The following is a 20,198-nucleotide window of genomic DNA, read 5'->3' on the forward strand; positions in this document are numbered from 1 at the left end:
GGCCTGGCTCGGAGCTCCCGCTGGGGCCGGAGCGGCGGGAGTCGCCTTTCGCCCGGCGCGCCAGGAGCAGCGGGGTGGGGGGGAGGGGGCGCGGGCGCGACCCTCCCCTCGCGGAGCGGGGCGGGGGCTGGCCTCGCCCGGGGCCCCTTCCCGGGGGGCCCCGTCCCTTCCTCCCCGCTCCTTGCACAAAAGCCCCGCCGCGTTCTCCAGCCATGTGGAGGGCCCCCTCCCCGTGGAGAGGGGCTGCTCTGCCCGCGGGGGGAGGAGCGGGAGGAGGAGGGGGCGGGCGAGGTCCCCCTGGGGGCGAGGGCTATCCGCTTGGAGCTCCGCCGAGGGGGTCGCGGCGGGCGCTGCCCTCCGCCTCCCTCCCGCGGTGGGAGCGTGCCCGTGGGGACGCGGAGCCGCCGGGGGAGGGGGGGTCGGCGGGCGGGCGGGCGGGCTTCCTTTCTGCGCAGCCCGGAGCCGCCTCTGCGCCGAGGGCACGGCCGGGGTCACCGCCGAGTGTCGCTTGAGGCCACGGCGGCGGCTCGGGCGCTCCGGGGCACGTGCGTAGCGAGCCGCGGGGAGACCCCGGGAGAAGCCCCCGCGGCGCCTCGCTTTCCTCGGGCGCTCGGAAGTGCCGCCTGCCCGCAGAGCGTCGCCGCCGGCGGAGTTTGGCGGCTTTGGAGGAACTTGGAGGCTTCGCGGACTGGGTTGGAAGCCGCGGTGGAGAGGCAGCCCTGCTGGGAAGGGCTGCCCTGACGTGCGAATGGCCGTTGAAGGATCCAGCCTGGAGCAGGCTGTGTTTGAGGGGAGGCGATGGGAAGGCGGCGACTCCTTGTCTTCCAGCTTTCCCGTGCCAGCCTGCATTTGCTCCGGCACCACTTTATGGTGCCGCGATCAGGTGACGGTGCCTGAGTTCAGGGCTTGTTCAGATGGTCAGCGGCTGCATATTTGTCGGGTGTTTAGGCGGTTGTGTTTGTGTATTGGGTTTTGGACGCACGCAGTAGGGAAGGCCAAATGGCTCCCAGTTTCTGCTCATTAAAGGGTGTTGCAAAGGTAGTTATTTACCTAGAGGGTTAAGCTTGCTCGTACTTGTGGACCATGAGTCGGTTAAGTAATGGTCTTGTAAGGTTGTTGCGGGGAAGAAGTGCTTAGTTGTCCAGGGTGGATAGTTAATGGCAGGTTTGCTGTGTGTCTGATGCAATAAATCATGCTGGTGCTTTCAGTATCTCTCAAGACTTACATAAGGTCCCAGCGTCCTGAAGGAGTTGTCTTGTGTGAAGTTGATGTTTTGAATGATGTATCCAGAACAGAGCATTCAAGCCTGGCTTCCCCCCCTGGTATTTGTAGACACTCTTGCTGCCTCACATCGCTCTCCTATCTTTGAAGAGTGCTTACTTCTAGAGTGGGAAATGACAGTTCCCCAGCAGTGCCCTCGGTGGGTTGCTAATGGCTGTAGGAGGAAATGAATGGGCAGGTTGAAATGTCCTGTGTAAGCCAATCTGGTTGCAGCTAGCTTTATTTATTTATTTATTTATGCATGCCTACATTTGGAATTCATTTGGGCTGGTTATTTGGCTTGTGAACAACTGCCTTTTGTCAGGGTTTGCCTCCTATATTTAAGAGCTGTTCCTCTGAAATGGGATTTTCACCTTTTGTATCTTAACTCCCATTGAGCATTCTGTTAATGAACCTGAGCCCCACCATGCTAGAATCAAAAAGCCCATTTTTCCCTCTCTGAAGGACATGTGCATGTTACAGGAATTCTGTTGTAACAGTTATCATTTCTGATGAGTTTTAAAAACTTAAAACCTTTCAGTGATCTATTTTGTGCCCCACTACAGCACCTGAAAATGGTTTGATTTATACCTTGTCCTGTTTTATTTATTTATTTTCTATCCCACCTTTATTATTTTTATAAATAACTCAAGGCGGCGAACATACCTAATACTCCTTCCTCCTCCTGTTTTCCCCACAACAACCACCCTGGGAGGTGAGTTGGGCTGAGAGGGAGGGACTGGCCCAAGTCTGTGAGCTTAGTGTAGTTTACACTGAACCTTCAGGACCTGCATGTGTTGTGAACTGCAAGGAATTCTTAATCTTTAAACCTTAATGTACTGGAAAATACATAATGTATATCTAAGGCTATCTCCAGCAAAACCACTTATCAGGTTAAATCTGTAGAATAGTTAATAATTCAAACCTTGTTTTGCCCTTGTGATATCGGTGCAGGATCTGCACAACCAAAGCAAGTTATTTCCTAGAATCAGTGACTGCATTCCCTCTGTGTCCTACCTGTGCAATCCACACTTGATAGGGTCTAAGTCCTATTAAATTTTTGGCTTTCTGTATAAGTAAGCAGACATAGAATTTCACTGCGAACAGTATCCAGCACTTTTGTTTGTTCAATTACTGGTAGTGTTTTTTTAATTATTAATTTTTGGTCTGCTACAGACTCTTTTCCATATTCATAGATGACAAGTAACCTCAGTGAAAATGCTAAGGAATATTTTTAAAATCAATCTGTCAACTAGTTATCTTTTTTAATATTTCAAAATAAATATTAAGATTTGTCAGCTTTATTTTTTGTTCATTTTTTTAAATGCATCTCACTCGTTTTTGCATAATAGTCTTTTTCTTCTTGCTTGCTTGATATTCTGAATATGCTTAGATTGTGTTGGACATTAAAAGAGAAATGAGCATTAGCAATATTTAATCTTTTCATTTAGCAGCACAGTAATGTCAGGAAGTTGCACTGTTAGTCCATATATGTTCAGTTTTAAGTTTTTGTGTTCTGAATATCATTTAGTTCATGACTGTGAGACAGTTTCTCAAATTTATAGCCAGAGTACATTTCTGACAGATGTAGAGAATTTTGTGGTTTTGTTTCATGCTTTTTCCATTGAGAAATCACAGACTTTGATGTCTAATAACCATACAGATTCTCTGACAGGCTTTAGATTTCTAAGATAGGGGCTATAATTTCTGCATTTGAAAAAATATAGTCTTATGTTCAGAGATTTTGCTGCTGTTTTGGCAGTGGTTTAGTTGTTATTACCTTTTGGTATAAGAAGTCAAAAGTTTATAAGGGATGAATAAATAATTTCATCTTTTGACTGAAAGCATAAGACTGTTCAGTCTGTGTCTGTTTTACCAGTTTTTTCTCAGTAAGTTTGTATTTTGAAGATGTGTGGGCTACAGATTCTTTTCTGAAATCTCCAGTTTACAAGTATTGGTACACTTGGTTCAGACCTCATACTGCAGCATGGTCTGTTTGCTAAACAGCTGCATGATTAATGTGCAAAACAAGGTACTTTGTCTACATCATATTCTGCTTTCTCTCAGAATACTTCGTTTTCCCCACAGAATGGACCAATCTGAATATTCCAAAGGTAGCTAATTCATACTATCCATAACAGGAAATGATTTGTGGACCAGACACATAGATTCAGGGTCGGATCACACCTGGAACACCATAAACAATTTATTCTGGATAAGTTTGTTCCTGTCTTGTTTTCAGTCATCCTTGCCATCTTTTATTCATTTGTTCATTATTATATTTTTTCTTGTTTTTAACATTTTCATTTGTGAACTGCCCAAATTTGGGCAGCACATACATTATAGATAAAGAAAGAAAGAAATAACTTTAGAAATACAACAGACAACAATGGTCTGCTCACGTCATTCCAGAGGAAATACAGAATGATTTGGAGAGAAATTCCCTACTTTTGCACATCCTTATTTGTAGTTTAGAGGGATGTGTGTAGCCGGTTGTTAAATTAAACTTCAGTACACCAAAATCTGTCAAGTCCTAAAAGCATAGAAGTAACATGTGTAAATGCTCAAGTAATAGGAAAATGAATGCTTTAAGCTTCTGTTTTTCTTTCCTTTTTTTCTGACATCATGAAGTTTGTGTGAAGCACTCAAAATTCAGTAGATTTTTAAATACCATCAGAATAAAATGTGCTGTCAAGCAACTTTGTACAAAATATGTAAATTGTAATTTGCTGATTTTAATTTCCAGTCAAAAATAGTGTGCTCTTTTAATTTAGATTGTTCATGACCCAATTGGTTAATATAGCAGCAGTTTTCTGTAATGCTGAGTTTCATTGGTAAAAATGCTTTTTAAAGTACAATCCATAATTAGAGATTATAAAGCTTTCAGGGTTTATTTTTCTATAAAGAATAAGGACAACCAGAATTTAACAGCAGGTAAAATTGCAGCAATAACATTACTTTTAGTTGATAAAGTGACATCAAAATAAGAACAGTCTTTTGGGAAAAAATACCTGGCACTAGGCTAGTAACCAGGAGTCTGTGAGTTCTACTGTAGGCATGAAGCCAGCTGAGTTACTCTCTCTTACTCCTAGAAAGAAGGCAGTGGCAAACCACTTCCAGAAATGGTTGCCAAGAAAACTGCATTGATTTCTCCATGTAATCACCAGGAGTCAAGGCTGACTCAAAGGACAGGAAACAAAAGTGTGTTTCCAAGTGGGGGCACTCTAAAGAGGATGCTTGGTGGTAATCTTATGTACAGACCAGCTTGCGTGGCAATGAGTATATGCTGGAAAGATGCAGTGGTAAATTTTAAGTGGTAAACAGGTCGCTGTTTGGATTATCTCATCTCGCCATTTGCTTCTGGAGAAACTTTCATCAAGAAAGCTTGCTCAGATGTTTCCTTGCCACGTATCATCTTGTGTTTTAGCAAACATAGGCCTCTGTGTGTATGTTCGTGTCCACGCATGAGCATATGGGTAATCTGTATGTGTGTTATCAGTAATAGGGACTGCAACTTAGAGGCTGAGAATAATAAGTTCTGGTTCACATGTCAAATTCCTTTTCCTAAAGAACAGCCACACTGGAATGAGCCTGCTTTTTCTGTGCTGCTCTGCTTCTTTTAAGCCTGGAATACTTGCTGATTCAGGTGAGCTGCTACTGAGAAGTTATGAAAAGGGTGTCTCTTTTGAAGCATTTAGTTCAGTGTTTCTCAACCTTGGCATCTTTAAGACGTGTGGACTTCAACTTCTGGGAGCTGAAGTCCACATGTCTTAAAGTTGCTAAGGTTGAGAAACACTGATTTAGTTGCTTCTATAAATATTCTTGAGCTGATGCTGGGGGTCCTCTGAGCTTTGTACAGGCAGGGGGCAGTTTAACCAGGTTCATTTGCTCATTCAGGAGAACAATAGTTTGCTGAAGAGTAGTCCCGGTGCTTCTTTGCTGGAGAACTGGTGCGAGAGGCCTGAGTTTGGAGTCAGGTCATTGTAGCTGCTTTTGTTTGTTTGAAACCTTTTGTGGTCTTGCTTTTTCTTTGTGAGCACTCCTGACAGAGAATGAATTTATCTTGGGGGATTCACTGAATTATCTGGACAGGTATTTCCAAGCTTTTGAACTTCTCTATCCAGAGTGTGTGCATTAAGAGCTTCTTGTCACACAAATGCCCAAAGATAGGCTCTTCTCCTGCTGTTTAGTGAAAGGTACAATCCGTGATTGGCTTTAAAAGTCAGGAAGTCAGCATAATTATGCGGATTAATAACATAGAATGGTAGGACACTAAGATCTAACTAGAATTTGTTCTTACTATTGATATTAGAACTATAGAGAATAAAATATGGTAGTAGACAGTGTCGTATGAAATAACAAAAGACTAACTGTAGTTCACAGACCAAAGAATCTAGTCTGATACCATAAGAGACCACATGAAATTACAAGATTAAGGTATAAACTAACAGCTTAATATTAATGTTACAGGGATTATTAACACAAAACTGTAAAACATTAACACTAAGATCCAACTATAAGAATGGTTCTTACTACTAATATTAGGACTATAAAAGCTATGATAACAGCTATACAATATAGATGACAAAACAGAGTAGGAAAAAAGTACTCAGATCAAACAATCTGTAAGATAAAAGCAAATGCTTAGTTTATTACATTTTATAGTCTAGATTAAATTATAGATTTGGTTTATTTAATTCAGTCAAAGTTGTGGAAGGGAAAAAGAGTCCCTAACAGGCATAAACTACAATGAAATCCAAGGCTGGATTATAGCAAAGTGGCAATGTTAATTCTAACCATAAAGGTCCACCTTTATAGTACCTGTGATACTATTTGTTTCCTAATAGCCATAGACATATTTTGCCACTGTGCAAATTCTGTTCAGAATTATGTCTTATAAAAGAAGGTTGACACAAAAGGTATCTCATCTACTTGGGTATTTGTTTAAAATAGGTGCTATGAGTAAATGACAGGCGTCCCTATAGAAAAAACAGCACACTGGTACACGTGCCACTGACTTAGCTGATCCAGAAAGGCATGGATATAGGTGTTTATCGTATGGGATACCAGCAAATGTACCTTGAAAAATTTCAGAGAGTAAAGGATTGAAAGAGGCCAAAGAAAAAGCATGCAAGTGCCTTGAGGATAAGTAACTTAAAAACATAAGGCAGAGTGAGAATTTTAGTTGGATTTCCAACTAAGTAGCAATGGGTGGTTCTGCTAAAGTCATTTTGTGTATCAAATCCCATATACATTATTATATGGGGGTTTGGGAGAAAGGCTGCAACCCTTTAGTTTTGATTCTGGTGAAATTATCCACCTGGAGTGATGTTGATCTTACAGAGTTAAGGGGGCTAGGCCTCTTGGATAATATGTAAGCTTAAGCCTATACACAAGTCTGCTTTGCCAAATCGGGGCTTCTAAGGAGATAAAGCCAGCTTTACTTTACAGCATTTGGAATGCAACAGGGAACACTAAAAATCAACTTCAGAAATGTAGATTGTACTTTCCCAAGAATAAAACCTTTGTTTTATTAAAAACATCTGTTTGATAAGATTTGATAAATGTATATGCTGTCACTTTGGACAGCCTCTGTTCAAATGGGGCCTCACATTGTGCAGGGAAATTCTATATCATAATGATAATGTCTTTCAAATGGAGTTTTCATTAGATAATTGTACTGCTGTGAATGGGCCAAGTGCCTCACCCACAGAGTAGGCAGTTTGGTTCAAAAAAAGAAACACATTTCACACTTCTGGGACCACTGTCGGGAAGGGACCTATTTTGGCAGAACTAGGTACAGTTTCCAAAGGCTTTTCATCCAATCTGTGAGACCCTATGGAATGGAAAACAGACAGCTCGCTCAGGCAGGTTCACAAAGCTGCAGAATTTGCAGTCAGGGCAGATGCCTAACATCCATGGTATGGAGAGGTGTGACAATTTGGCCCAGAGAATTATTCAGAGCATTGCCCAAAGAGCAGATATATCTGAAAGAGGGGATAACCAAGGTCTGCAGAATAGCCAAGCTGATGGCAGATGTACAGAGCGAGCCATGTGACCTCCAGGACCTCAGTGTGACCCAGCTTGTGGTTTCAGCAGTAGCAAGGGAACCATTGCTTCAGACCAGCATTGTGAGTGGGCCTTATAATGGAAAGAAAGTGTCTGGGAATTGATTGACCTGGTCCTAATTGAAAATAAGGCCAACAGGAAGGCTGTCAGCAGCAGAAACAACATTAAAAAGAAAATAGCTTGAACCATTTTGTTCAAGCCAACAAACAGATTCAACAGACAGTTGACCTTCAGAATGGAGACTGTGATGACAAAGATAGAAGCCATTATTCCAAACAATTGGCTAGCCTCTATAGACTTGTTGGATGCCTTGCTGTGTATCCTGACACGCCTACCAGAAATTTCTTGGATTCGTGTACAGGATTCAGTTTACCAGGACTAGTTCAAGGCTGTCTCTTTCAGTCTGGTGTTAGGACCCAGAATTTTTAACCAAAGTGATGACATCATTGATTGGGCATCTGAGGACTCAGCAGGTTCATATTTACCCCTACTTGGATGACCTTTTAATCAGAGCTCCCTCAATGGAAAGGTAATTGAATTAGCTTAACTCCAACTCCTTCGAGATTTCAACTTTGTGATAAACATAGACAAGAACTCCCTTGTTCCCTCCACATGAATACTGCACCTGATTGTATGATAGATCCAAAGAGGGAAGACTTCCTATCTCCAGAACAATCACTCAGGCTACAGAGTCCAATAAGAGAGATGCTAGCTTACAAAACAACTCATGATGTTGGCAAGACTGCAGGGAGTGATAATAGTAGCCCACACATTTTCATTCCAGACTGCTCCAGTGGCTTCTGCTCCCATCACAGGAATGACCCATAATCTGAATGACTCCAAAAGTCCTATGCAGGGGGCCAATCCCTGAAGGGGAGGTTTGTAGCAATCCATTCTGACCCAGGGGATAGTTCTCAAAAAGCCAAATAGAAGATAGCCATAGATGCCAACTGCACAGGTTGGGGAGGTCAGTTTTGTGTCTCTCAGTCCAGAACTGGTGGCCCAATCTGAGGCCTTCCTGCCAGTCAGATGCTTAGGGCTGAGGGCAGTGTATCTGGCATTGTTGAACTTGGAGCATCTGATGAGGGGAAAGGATTTCATAAGGATGGACAATATTACGATAAAGGCTTGTATCAGCTCCCAGGGAGGAACGAGGTCAAAGGGCCTCTAGAAGGAGGCAAATCACTTAATGAGGTAGGCAGAAGATGACTTGATCTTGATAGCAGCAGAACATAACAACAATGAACACGACAGTGAACTGGCTCAGCTGCCAGAGTGTACCACAGTCAAGAGTGGACATTTTACCCAAAGGTTTTCTAGAAGATAACAGAGGTATTTGTTTTATTATTGATCAGCTCCTTTGCAACAGAGAAGAGCAGACAGGTGAGCCACTTCTCATTTTTCCGTGATGTCGGAGCAGAGGAGATAGATGACCTGGTAATGTCATGGCCAGAGGGTTTGCTCTGTACTATTCACCGACACAGATTGTGTCCAGAATAGCACAGAAAATGAAGTTTCTCAAGGCATGAGTAATTGCAATCATTCCCTTCTGGCTCAGGACCTGTAGTTCTCTGCCTGGATATAAATAGTTAAGGAATTGCTGTGGCATCCCTTGGGCAAGGCAGAATTGCTGAGGGAGGAAGCTGTTCTTCACCCAGACCCAGAGTGACTTAAGGGATGTGCTTGGAAGTTGAACACGGGTACCTGGTGACCCCCAGTCTTCAGATTCTGTTGTGGAGACTGTCTGCTGGGAACATATAGAGGATGATCTGGCAAGTGTTTGACTGATGGTCCAGGAGAAAGAATCTGGGATACTGGAAATTCTGGGGTTCCTACAAAGTGAACTAGATAAAGTGCTGGTACAAATACCCTGGATAGGACCTGTGTATGTTCCATCTGGACAAATTGGTGTGAAGGCCAGATCCTGTCTTCATATCCAAGATAAATTTAAAATTTCATAGGCATAGGAGAGTGTTCTTCCAAATGTTTTCCCAAATCCTGTTAATACTAGACAGCAAGATGGAGAGTTTATTCATCTCCTACAGAGCTGGCAATCTAGGGAGGCGAGTTTCTCATTCTTCTGTCAGTAGATGGGTTAAGGAGTGCATCACATTGGTCTGTAGGTTAGCAATAAACAGCTACTGGGAGATATTACTGCTGTCTCCATCAGGGGATCAGCAGCCTTAGAGCCTTATTGTCATGGATTTCATTAGTAGAGGATTGCAAGGCAGCCACATGGCCAGAGTTGTCTGCCTTTCTTAAACGTTAATGGAGTAGACATCTGCAGATATATACTCTCTCCCCCGCCTCCCCCAGTGCTATAATAGATCCCATCCCCGTCAGCTCCACTTTCAGGGGTGACCAAGAATGGCACTTGGATTTATTATGAGATTCCTTTCAGGTCACTGAAGATGCACCTGACTGTCCCACCCCAGTAAGATCTTGTTCTTCGGGTCATTTGCCCAAGTATTTGCTGGAAGGATTGTGTTTCATGTCAAATAGTGAACCTTCTGTGTTCTGATTTTAAGATACACAAGCCGTAGAGAATCGTGATACATACTGTGAGTTGTAGAGTTGTTTGTTGAATAATAAAGCGTTTTGTTTATACTACCTTTTGACTGAAGTCAATTCATGCAGCTGAGGAGCAAGTTTTTTTCCCCCCATGGGATAGCTTTTTTTTTTAAGCCAGAGAAAATGGAGTTAACCCTTTCATTCCAGGTCCATCTTTAGTGACCAGAAGGGCATCTCACAGTAAGTCCAAGTGTTAATTTATGGTAGAAAATATCATGGAGTTTCAGGCAGCGTTCTAGATGGCATTGCCAGCTTTCCTGGGTTTTGCTCTGAACCACTCAGTCACAGTGGACTGAAAAACCATTGTCTGATGGCTAGTGAGACTTGGCAGTTAAAGAGACTGGTTGGTTATGTGGGTTGCCTTTTGGCCATAGTTATATTTCAGGTACACTGTAGGTATGTAGAGCAGTGTTTTAAGCTTAGTTAAAAATATTACACATCCCTACATTCTCCTTCGAGAGAGAGAGAAACTGCAGTGTTTCATGACACTCAAAGAAAATCAAGACAGAACTACAGTTAAAAGCATAAAATAGGATTCAAATGTGTTTTATCTAACTCAAGCCTGTTTTAAAAATAGCCCAAATTTAGAAACCAAATAATTTTTAATTGCACTTTATGGTATTACTTAGTTGCATGAAAGTAGCCAAGATGGAGTTGTTAATAAGATGAGCATTTTTTCCATGATTTAAATATTGATTTTTCATTACTACACTGTTCCGTCTCAGGTGTCGTTTCTACACTGAATAATCAGAAGATACGTTAGGACTGGGTATATTCTTTTGTATATATGAAGGAAATCCATATTCTGCTTTCAGAATAAACTATGCTTACTAAGTTACCAATTTAATTTAGTTCACCTGCATATGTGTTTGCTTTATAAAATGTTACTTTATAATATTTGGGCTTTTGCAGAATGGAAAAAGAACATGTGCCTTGGGGCAGTGGGCACATGGGAATAAAACCTGTGGAAAAAGAACAGAAATTAATGTTACTCTGTACAAAAACCCTTCATCTAGGTACTGTTTAGAGTTGTCCTGTTAACAAAAGAGGAAAAGAGTATGTCATAGATACATGGTGCACTTCTGTGATACTTACTCTGTTTCATTCTCCGGTTCTCTTGTATCTTGTCAAGGAAGTAAGTCTTTTTGTAGCAAACATGCATGTAAACCACACAATTTTCTCTCTCTCTTGGTGTCTTGGTCATTAAACTTATTTTTTTTAAGAAGTGGTTTGTTCAGTTACGCACATGGGAAAAAAATCTGTTACTGTTTTTATTTTTGGTTTGTTAATTATTTAACTAATATATTAAGTGATTGGTGATTTGAGGCTTGCTGCCGGTTAAGGTTTAGCTATATTAACATTGTTTTGGTAGCAACTGTGCAAAAAAAATAAAAATAAACCTGTCATATCATTGGTATAATGCATTTAATTTATATATGTGGTTAATCTAGGAAAAGAGATCTCTTGTATTTCATTGCAATGTGGGAGGGGTGTCCACATACAATTGCCATGTACCATTCTCTCAAACCGATGGGGACCCTACAGATACGATAGGCAGGACTGGTGACTCCAGTGCGGTGAAGAGGGTGACTTTCTGCTCCAGGGCAAAAGTAATTTTTTCCATTGCAGTTTCTACCCTCTCACATCATGGTAGCAGAAGATGACAAGTGCAGGTAAACATTCTACTATTACATGCAAAGCCCATCTCGTTCCAGCACGCCTCACTTAATTAGTTGCTGGACGAATGGAACTGCAGCTGTTAGCCAGCACAGCAACAGTCTTCTATGTCTAGAATCTGGTTTGGGTTTATTATTTATTTATTGTCTCCCCCGAAGGCACGAAGGCGTCCAGAGCTGCCCATTTGTGATCTCCCTGGAGAAACCTTCAGTGCGGCCTGTCTACTGCCCACCTGTAGTGGGGTTTGGAAGGAGTGAATGAGCCTTGAAGCAGAGAGCTTTTAGGGACCTGTCTGAGGTGCTGGGCTGTGTGATCAGTACAGAATGACTTCCTGGGCAGTTTTAGACTTTTGTCCTGTAGTTGCCACCATTAAACCTAGCTTGTTAGCTCTTGTTAGCTCCTCTGCAGGCTAGCATTATAACTGTTGCTTGTAGCTTATGAGGCTTATTTCTGTTTAACTTATCTTTGCAAAGGATGTTTTCCACTTGGCAGTACTAAATAATAATAATGATAATAATCACTATTATAATTGCTTTTCCTTGAATGCTCATTGGCATGGAACAGACTTTAAATCCCATAACTATGTGAACTAGTCACACAGAATACTAAAATTACAGTTGGCTCAAATTGTTAGCAATCTTTGCATTGCTCTCCTTCCCTATCTATCCCCCCTGTCCCTTGTTATTTCAGAAATGAGAACTGAAATAATATTAAATACTTTCTGCACAGATAGAGCTAGTTTTTCACAACAGTCTTGCTGCATAGTTTTTCTATCCCTAAAAATACATAGATTTTTACTCAGTGAAGGATTTTTTTGTTGATCTGCATCTGGGTTGGAAAAATAAAAGGCACAAGTATAGGATGGGAGGGAGGGACGCGGTGGCTCTGCGGGTTAAACCGCTGAGCTGTCGATCGGAAGGTCGGCGGTTCGAAACCGCGCGGCGGGGTGAGCTCCCGTTGCTCGTCCCAGCTCCTGCTCACTTAGCAGTTCGAAAACATGCAAATGTGAGTAGATCAATAGGTACCGCTTCGGCGGGAAGGTAACGGCGTTCCGTGTCGTCATGCTGGCCACATGACCCGGAAGTGTCCTATGGACAACGCTGGCTCCAAGGCTTAGAAACGGAGATGAGCAGCGCCCCCTAGAGTCGGACTCGACTGGACTTTACGTCAAGGGAAACCTTTACCTTTACCTTTTATAGGATGGGAGAGACCTGGCTTGGCAGTAATATATATGAAAGTGATCTAGGTGTCCTTGTTGATTACAAGGTAAACACAAGCCTGCAGTGTGATGCAGCTGTTAAAAAGGCAAATGCTATTTTGGGCTACATCAACAGGAGCATAAGAGCCCAGATCAAGTGGTGAGTTCTAATTTGCTAGAGGTCAAACAGAAGTTGGATGGTAATCTGTTACATGCCACTAATGGTTGCACTAAGAACAGGGTTGGAGCAGATAACCACTAAGATACCTTCGTTCTCTCTCTGACAAAGCCGCCTCCTCTGAGGAGAAAGGATATAGGGTGGAAATGACAGAAACTGGTTGTGTGAACACAGCATGTCCATTTTGTTAACTTGACCATATGGTATTATGTCAGAAAATAGCCCTAAAGTAGGAAAAGATGAAGTATTGCGTTTGTCTTCCAGTCATTTAATTTCAGAAATGACAAAATGGGGCCATCTTAAGGGTCAATTTATTGGGGGCTGTTATTGTATAAATTTGAAGAGAGGGAAGGGTTGGCTAGAGAAGAGGGATAAGAAAATAATGAGGAGTAGAAAACATAAAAACCTCCTTGTGGGACCCGATCAGAATTCTTCATTCAGCATCCTGAATCCAATAAAGGCCAACCAGATGCTCCCAAGAAGCTCACAAAAAGGGAATCAAAGCAATAACCTTCCCCTTTGTTGTCGTCCACTAAAAAGCATTCGGTGGCTTGCTGCCTCTGAATTTGGAAGTGTCAGTTAACCTTCATGGCTAATAGAGTTTCATGCTCTAAATATTCTTATTTAGAGCATTCTGTTCCATTTTGACCTTGTGCATTCATGAAATACAAACTTAGTTTGGAGCAGCCACAAAGGGGAACTCCCAAGATTGTATGTACAATGCAGAATGAAGAAATCTGCCATGTGGGATGATTCTTAAAGCAGGTCTCTTCAGCACAGGAAAAAACAACAACCCCAAAAGACTCTGGTTTGTTTTTACAGATCTAGAAATATTTACATTGTGAGGGTAAGAGTTGCATAGATTCAAAGAGAATATAAGAAACTATTTCTGATTGTGAAAAATGTGGACTTTAAGGCTGTTGGCGTTTTATCCCTTGAATCACAGCAAGTTTGTTACTTAAATTGCTGTTTCTCCAAATGTAAAACTCGTGACTAGAAATGTTGAAATTAATTTAAACTATGGGCATCACATTATCTTTGAATATTTGAACTGAAAAAAAAATTAGTTCTGCACTTATCTACAATACTGTATACAAATATAAAATACTCTTCAGTTTCAGTTACACAGGGTTATAAGTATATGTCCATCAATGTTAAATGAAGGTTGTTAGTGGATTTTAATTCTATCTAAAATAGTAAAAGTGTAGAATTTGAGTTTAATAAATATTAGGTACATGTTATGTGATCGATGTTTATCAGATGTTTTAGCAGGAATCCATTGCAAGTTTGAAGAACATTTTCTTCTGTTCAGGAACCAGATTGTCTGATAATTTAGGCAAGTGGAAACTTTTTCTTAGGCATAATAAGCAACTTTATCCATATACCTGTTACTACCATATCTAATATTTGGGGCAGTGTAACCTACTCCCTCCTGTATTGTGATTTACAACATTAATTTTTAAAAAATTAGGCTTCTCTTTCAGATCACACAAACTGTTCTGAAGTCTTCCTGTTTTTTGGTTCCCATTCATAATGGAACATTGTTATGTAGTTATATACCTAGACATAACTCAGAAACGAGCTAATGGACGTGCTTTATAACCGTAGTTATTTGCATTAGAAAAACATTACCTCTGACACAAAGTAAACTTGGCTTTTTATACTTTTTAAGTATTCTCTGCTATGCCTTGTACCCTGGTGATAATCCATCTGTTGTATGCTAAAGCAATTGTCATAAAGAGTAGAGTAAAATCCTCTGTGCTGATTTTGTTTTGACTTTTCAGTTTTATTATTGCTCAGAGGAAGGATAATGATGCCTCATATAGACCCTTCATAATTAAAATGATTTTGTAAGTTATTACAAGTCATGCCAGGTGTGGATAATCCTGATGAAGGCATTTTATTTTATTTTTTATTTCAATCTTGCTGGCGTTGAATATTCCAACATTTTAGGCCTTGGCGGTGCATCCGTGTTATACACAAGGCCAGGGGAGTGGGAGGTTGCAACGGCACATTTTTGTACTGTGGTCTGATGGGGTCTGCCTCAGAAAGAGAGGGGCAGACCCCCCCCCCCCGCCTTCCTGTGCCAGCAGACAGTTCCTTGAACGAGAGCAGCGAGTTAGGAAGCTCCTTTGTGCAGATTTCTCCCTCTCCTTCTGGCTGCCAGCTGGCTTTCATTCAACATTGTTTTCATTGTTGGAGAGAGTGCAAGGGAGAGAGCAACATCTTAAAAAGAAAGCTACAAAAAGACATGGGAGTTGCTCAAAAAAAAAAATCCAACCTAAACAAAGCAGCTGGAGAGAGCCTGGCTCTGTAGTGTGAGGAGCTAAGAGTGCGGCAGCTTCCTCTGCCAAGCAAGATGCATCCCCCTGAGTTTCTTTAGTCAGGAAACAAAAACGGATCCTGCGTAGAGGTGGTGTATAGAGGAAAGCCGTGGGCTGGCCGCCAGCCACAGAATGACGGGAGGAGCGACCCAGAAACACAGCAGCTGCTCGTGTTTCCGCAGCCATCTCCGGAAAAGTAGGCATTTAAGAGGCTGGATGGGGTTAACGGAACAAGGTCCCGGGTTACGTGGAATCATTCTGGGCCCTGCGAGGTAGGTCTGTTACAAGGGTCTGAGGCAGATATGTCTTAAAAACTGCTTTGTTCTGCTCTGATTGCTGCGATTATTCCTCACTTGTTTTCCTGGGAATTGCCTGGAGCCAGAACGCACATAAGCCAGCACTGGCCCTGGAAAGGCAAGGCAGCGATCTGAAATCCTGTTAGCTTTGCCAGGCTCTAGAGCCGTGGTGGCCTGGTGCTGGAGATTTTCCACCGTTTCTGTTCCTCAGTGATGGCATTCCTGAAAGTTAATCAGGTTGAAAATTGCAGTTGGTAATGCCTGGAAGCAACCAGAGTTCTGCAGATTTGAATGTCCGGGTGGGAGGCATTCTCTTTGTATGCAGCTGAAACTGCTGGTGGGATCAATTCGTCTTTGAGTGTCAGATCGTTCCCAGTTGGGTTTTCTTTGCCTCTTACTTCTCCACAAAAGGTCAGCAGCAGCGCAGGCTGTTGTGATCAGCAAGAGGGCAGAAACTGTGTGAAAAGTCACAATTAGCCTTCCTGAGATCTAATAGAGGTGTTTTTATAGGGACTACAATTTGAAAGTGAACTTTCAGGTTGGTCTTTAATGACATAACTCTTCCCCAGAATGCAGATGCAGTTTATGGTGGTTTCATGCAGCCTTTAATGGAGTTAAATTATTTATGTCTGGCCCTGCATATACGTGGTTTTCCCAGGTGAGAAGCTGTCTCAGTATTTCTGTTCCAAGACTTCCCTTAGAATCCCTGTTGGAAGATTGCCAGTTGTACAAGTGAATACATGCAGCTTCTGCTTTGGGTGGGTAGAATTCTGTGTGGCAAGGAGGAAGTGAAGAAGGATTCCTATGCCTGGACTGATTTTTTCCCCCATCTGATCTAAGTGATTTCTTGGTTTTTGGATGCCTTTATTTCTGATCTCTGTAATAGACATTCTGGAGGGGCAGCATGCCACAAGCTGCAGGCTAAGGTACAGTTGGATAAATAGAATGTATCATTTCAGACATCTGGCTAAATCCACAGTGCACAGATTTTATTAGTTATATTTTCCAGCTATAACTTTAAATAAAACTAAATATTGGGACTTGCATGTAATATACAAAAGGCAAACCTCTGGTTTGTTTCTATTATATATATATGCTGCTATACGAAAGTGATCCCTAGCAGTTTACAGTACAAATACGGTAAAACTAAAAATACAGTAAAATCAATTTCAGACATAAATTAAATAAAACAAGCAATATTATTAATAGAGCAATAATACATATGATAACCATGGCACCAACTTTAGAGTACATGGCAGCAAATTACAACTTGAAACATCTCTAGAAGAATTCCATTTCAACTGCCTTCCAGAGTGATGCCAGTATAGCTGCCAACATGGCCTTTGGGGAAAGGCTGTTCCAAGGGTGGGGGATACCACAGGGAAATGTCCCTAGCCCCCCACTCCTCTTATGCACATAGGATATGATGAGCACCCCCCTCTGGGCCAAGCGCACAGGATGGGCCAGTTCTACCTGGAGGTGACTCTCCTGAAGATACTTGGGAGCCAACATCTATAAGGCTTTGTGGGTTAAAACTAGCATTTTGAAACCTATTGAAAGCCAATGTAACAACATAACACCTGCAATATGGGTATAATATAGTTGTAGCAGTCCTACCTGCTAGAATACAGGCTACTGTATTTTGTACAAACTCCAGTTTCTGAGTAGCCTTCAAAGGTAATCTCAGATCAAGCACATTGTAGTTATCTAGCTTAATGGTGTTGAGGACATGAGTTACTGTAACAGGAGTTTCCTTCTCCAGATAAGGCCACAGTTGGGCATACCAATCAAAACTGAGTAAAGATCCTCCTTGCCACTTGCATCTGTGATTCCAGCAGTACCATAAATCTAAGAGGAATCCCAGAAGGGTTTCTACAGAGGGATTGCCACTGTAATTAGTATTGAAACTGGAGCAGGCAGAGAACCAAATAGTTTTGGACAAACAGCAACTCCATCTTGTTGGGGTTGAATTTCAGCCTGTGTTGTCCCATCCAGACCCTCATAGCTTCCAGACTGTCAAGTCTTCCACAACATCTCCAGTCCTGCCTGTTGGGTATCATCAGCATATTGAAATACCCCACTTCAAATTGATGGATGATCTCTCTCAGCAGTTTCATGTAGATGCTAAATGTAAGGGTGAAAGAACTGGCCTTGGTGGAACCTAAAAGGAAGCATTCCCTTTTCCCCCGTATCTTCCACTTACTGCTGTAAAACAGTGCTTCCAGTCCTCACAGGTAGTCTGGAAGGATACTATGGTCAGTGGTATTAAATCCCTCTGAAAAGTCAAGTAGAACCAGGAAAGCACACTTCTTCTATTTAGGTCCTAATGAAGATTATCTCTTAGAGCGACTAATGCTATTTCTATTCCATGGCCAAACCTGAAGACCAACACAAAAGGGTTCAGGTAAGCCACCTTGTCTAGAGCAGGGGAGGGAAAGTTGGAGACTGGGCAGAAATTGTCCAGTGTAGTTGGATCCAGGGAAGGCCTTTTCAGAAGAAGCTGTGCCACTGCATCCTTAAAGGCAACAGAAACAAACCCTTCTTATAAAGAACTGGACTGCCAGATCCAGCTATGCACACACACAGCTACCCAAAGAAGCCAGGACAGGCATGGATCTAAGACACAGGTGGTAGAGTTCGTGTTAGAGGGCACTCTATCCAGTTCAGAGTCCCATTAAAATGAATCTCAAGAGTTTACGTTACAAGACATTGACCCGCTTGTCTCATCAAACTCTGCCCATGAAGACTTAGGCAATTTTGAGTGACTAACAGCAAAATATTGTGTAAAATGCATCACAGCTATTTGCTGGTAGATCTTTCTATCCATTCCTAACAGTAGCAGGCTACTTTAAAACAATCCAGTTGAGTGACAACCCACTGATGCAATAAGGGCAGAGAAATACTGATATTTTGCTGCCCTTACCACTACAGTGTAAGCTCAATTACATTTACTTGGGTTTGGTTAAGTCCTTAGGAAACCACAGAGCTCCCCAATCACATCAAATGCCTTCCCAACTCCAACATTCAAATAGACATTCAGCAGAACTGCCTGCCATCTGTTTAGGAAAAATTTCAAGTGCTCATTGGAATCCATTAGTATTTGTTATAAAGATGGTACTTACAGGGTTCTGCTTCATTGAGGTAACTTTCTGATGGATTCATAAAGCGGGGCTGTAGCATGAGTGAGGGAAAAAAGAATCTGTTACTTGAAATACTCCATTTCTGTATAAGCATTTTATCTCACATTGTAGATATATTTTATTTTCAGTTAGTGTGATGTTGATTGCTTTAAAGAAAGCACTCCTGCATGGTCTGAAAAAGGTCTTTGTTCCTTCATTCCCATTGGTTAAAAAGATACTCTGCCATTCCAAACATCTGTTTGAGTTGTAGCCTAATGGAAGTCCATCTAAAAGCATTTTCATGACCATCTCTAGGTGATATGTGTGGGACAGGACAGGCCACTGGTAGTTATTGAAGACTAGCAGCAGAAACTTGAGCCTTCCATCTTATTGCCTCTATACACACAACAGTTGTGTGTGGACCTACCTCATGGCACTTAGTATAACACCTCCACCCATTGTAGTAAGCATCTGTCTTCCAAGTCAAGGTATAGTTTCTATGGGCAGCCTTTTGTACCATTCTGTGAATGCAGGAGGAACAGTATAACATTTTGCCTAGAATAATTTGTCTCTTTGGGAGAAGGAAAGTTTTGGAGAATCGTGTTATGTTGATGGAACTATTTTACCATTAACTTGAGATGAGTTTGAAGATGCTGCTTGAATCTAGACTGCTTGTTTAATTTGTAGTAGAAAATCCAAGGTTTCCATATACACCTTTACTATAGATATGTGTTTGTGTTAAACTGATCAAACGATAACTGTCTAGCCTGCTTTAAGCATTCAAGTACCTAATGCAGGTAATATTTATGATAGAGCTGCAATTGTGATATTTAAGAAAAGACAACATTAGCTTGGATTTTTATTGCAGTATGTTGTTTTCTGTGATGAGTGTATATGTATGATGGTCATGGAAGTTACTTACTTTTCAGTACTGAGAGAATGTGTTTGCATAGATGTAGCTTAAGCTCCCTTTTTTATTTGCCAGGTGTGCAATATGCAGATCTGAAGCAGGAAAGGGATTCCAGATCCAGTATGGGTGCATTCACTGTGCCTGTCGGCAGCTCCTTAAAGACGCCATGCTTTTTTCGTGAGCTCACACTGTAGCTGAATGGTAAACATACAGTATTTTCCAGGGACCATTTGTAAGTCTGGAAAAAGGCATATCTTCTTTAAATAACCTCTGGCAGATACAGTAAATGCACCAACCACATCTGAAACCCCTTTCCTGCTTGGAGCTGAGTACTGCATACCATATCTTTAACCCTGCAGTAGAGTAAAGACTGAAATGCAAATCTTCAAAGTCTACAGCATCATCTGCCATTTTTTAGTATGACTAATATAACTGTATCCCAACATTCAATTCTCATATTGTTAAAAAGCATGATACTTCACTCTGTGTAAAAGCAAATTGGTCTTGGAACCAAAGTAACTATCATAATTTATTAAGGCATATTAAACCAAGGAGGTTTAATTATTAATAATAACCATATTATTAACATGGTTTAG

The 20,198-nt window shown here is 41.6% G+C and overlaps 1 protein-coding gene across 1 annotated transcript in view; it reads left to right on the top strand.

Annotated features, from left to right (window-relative positions):
* Window positions 1–20,198, top strand: part of ZNF609 (zinc finger protein 609) — an 87,698-nt gene that overhangs the window by 260 nt on the left and 67,240 nt on the right. The window lies entirely within an intron of this gene.

This window comes from Candoia aspera, chromosome 13, assembly GCF_035149785.1.
Source record: "Candoia aspera isolate rCanAsp1 chromosome 13, rCanAsp1.hap2, whole genome shotgun sequence".
NCBI classification, from domain to species: Eukaryota; Metazoa; Chordata; class Lepidosauria; order Squamata; family Boidae; genus Candoia; species Candoia aspera.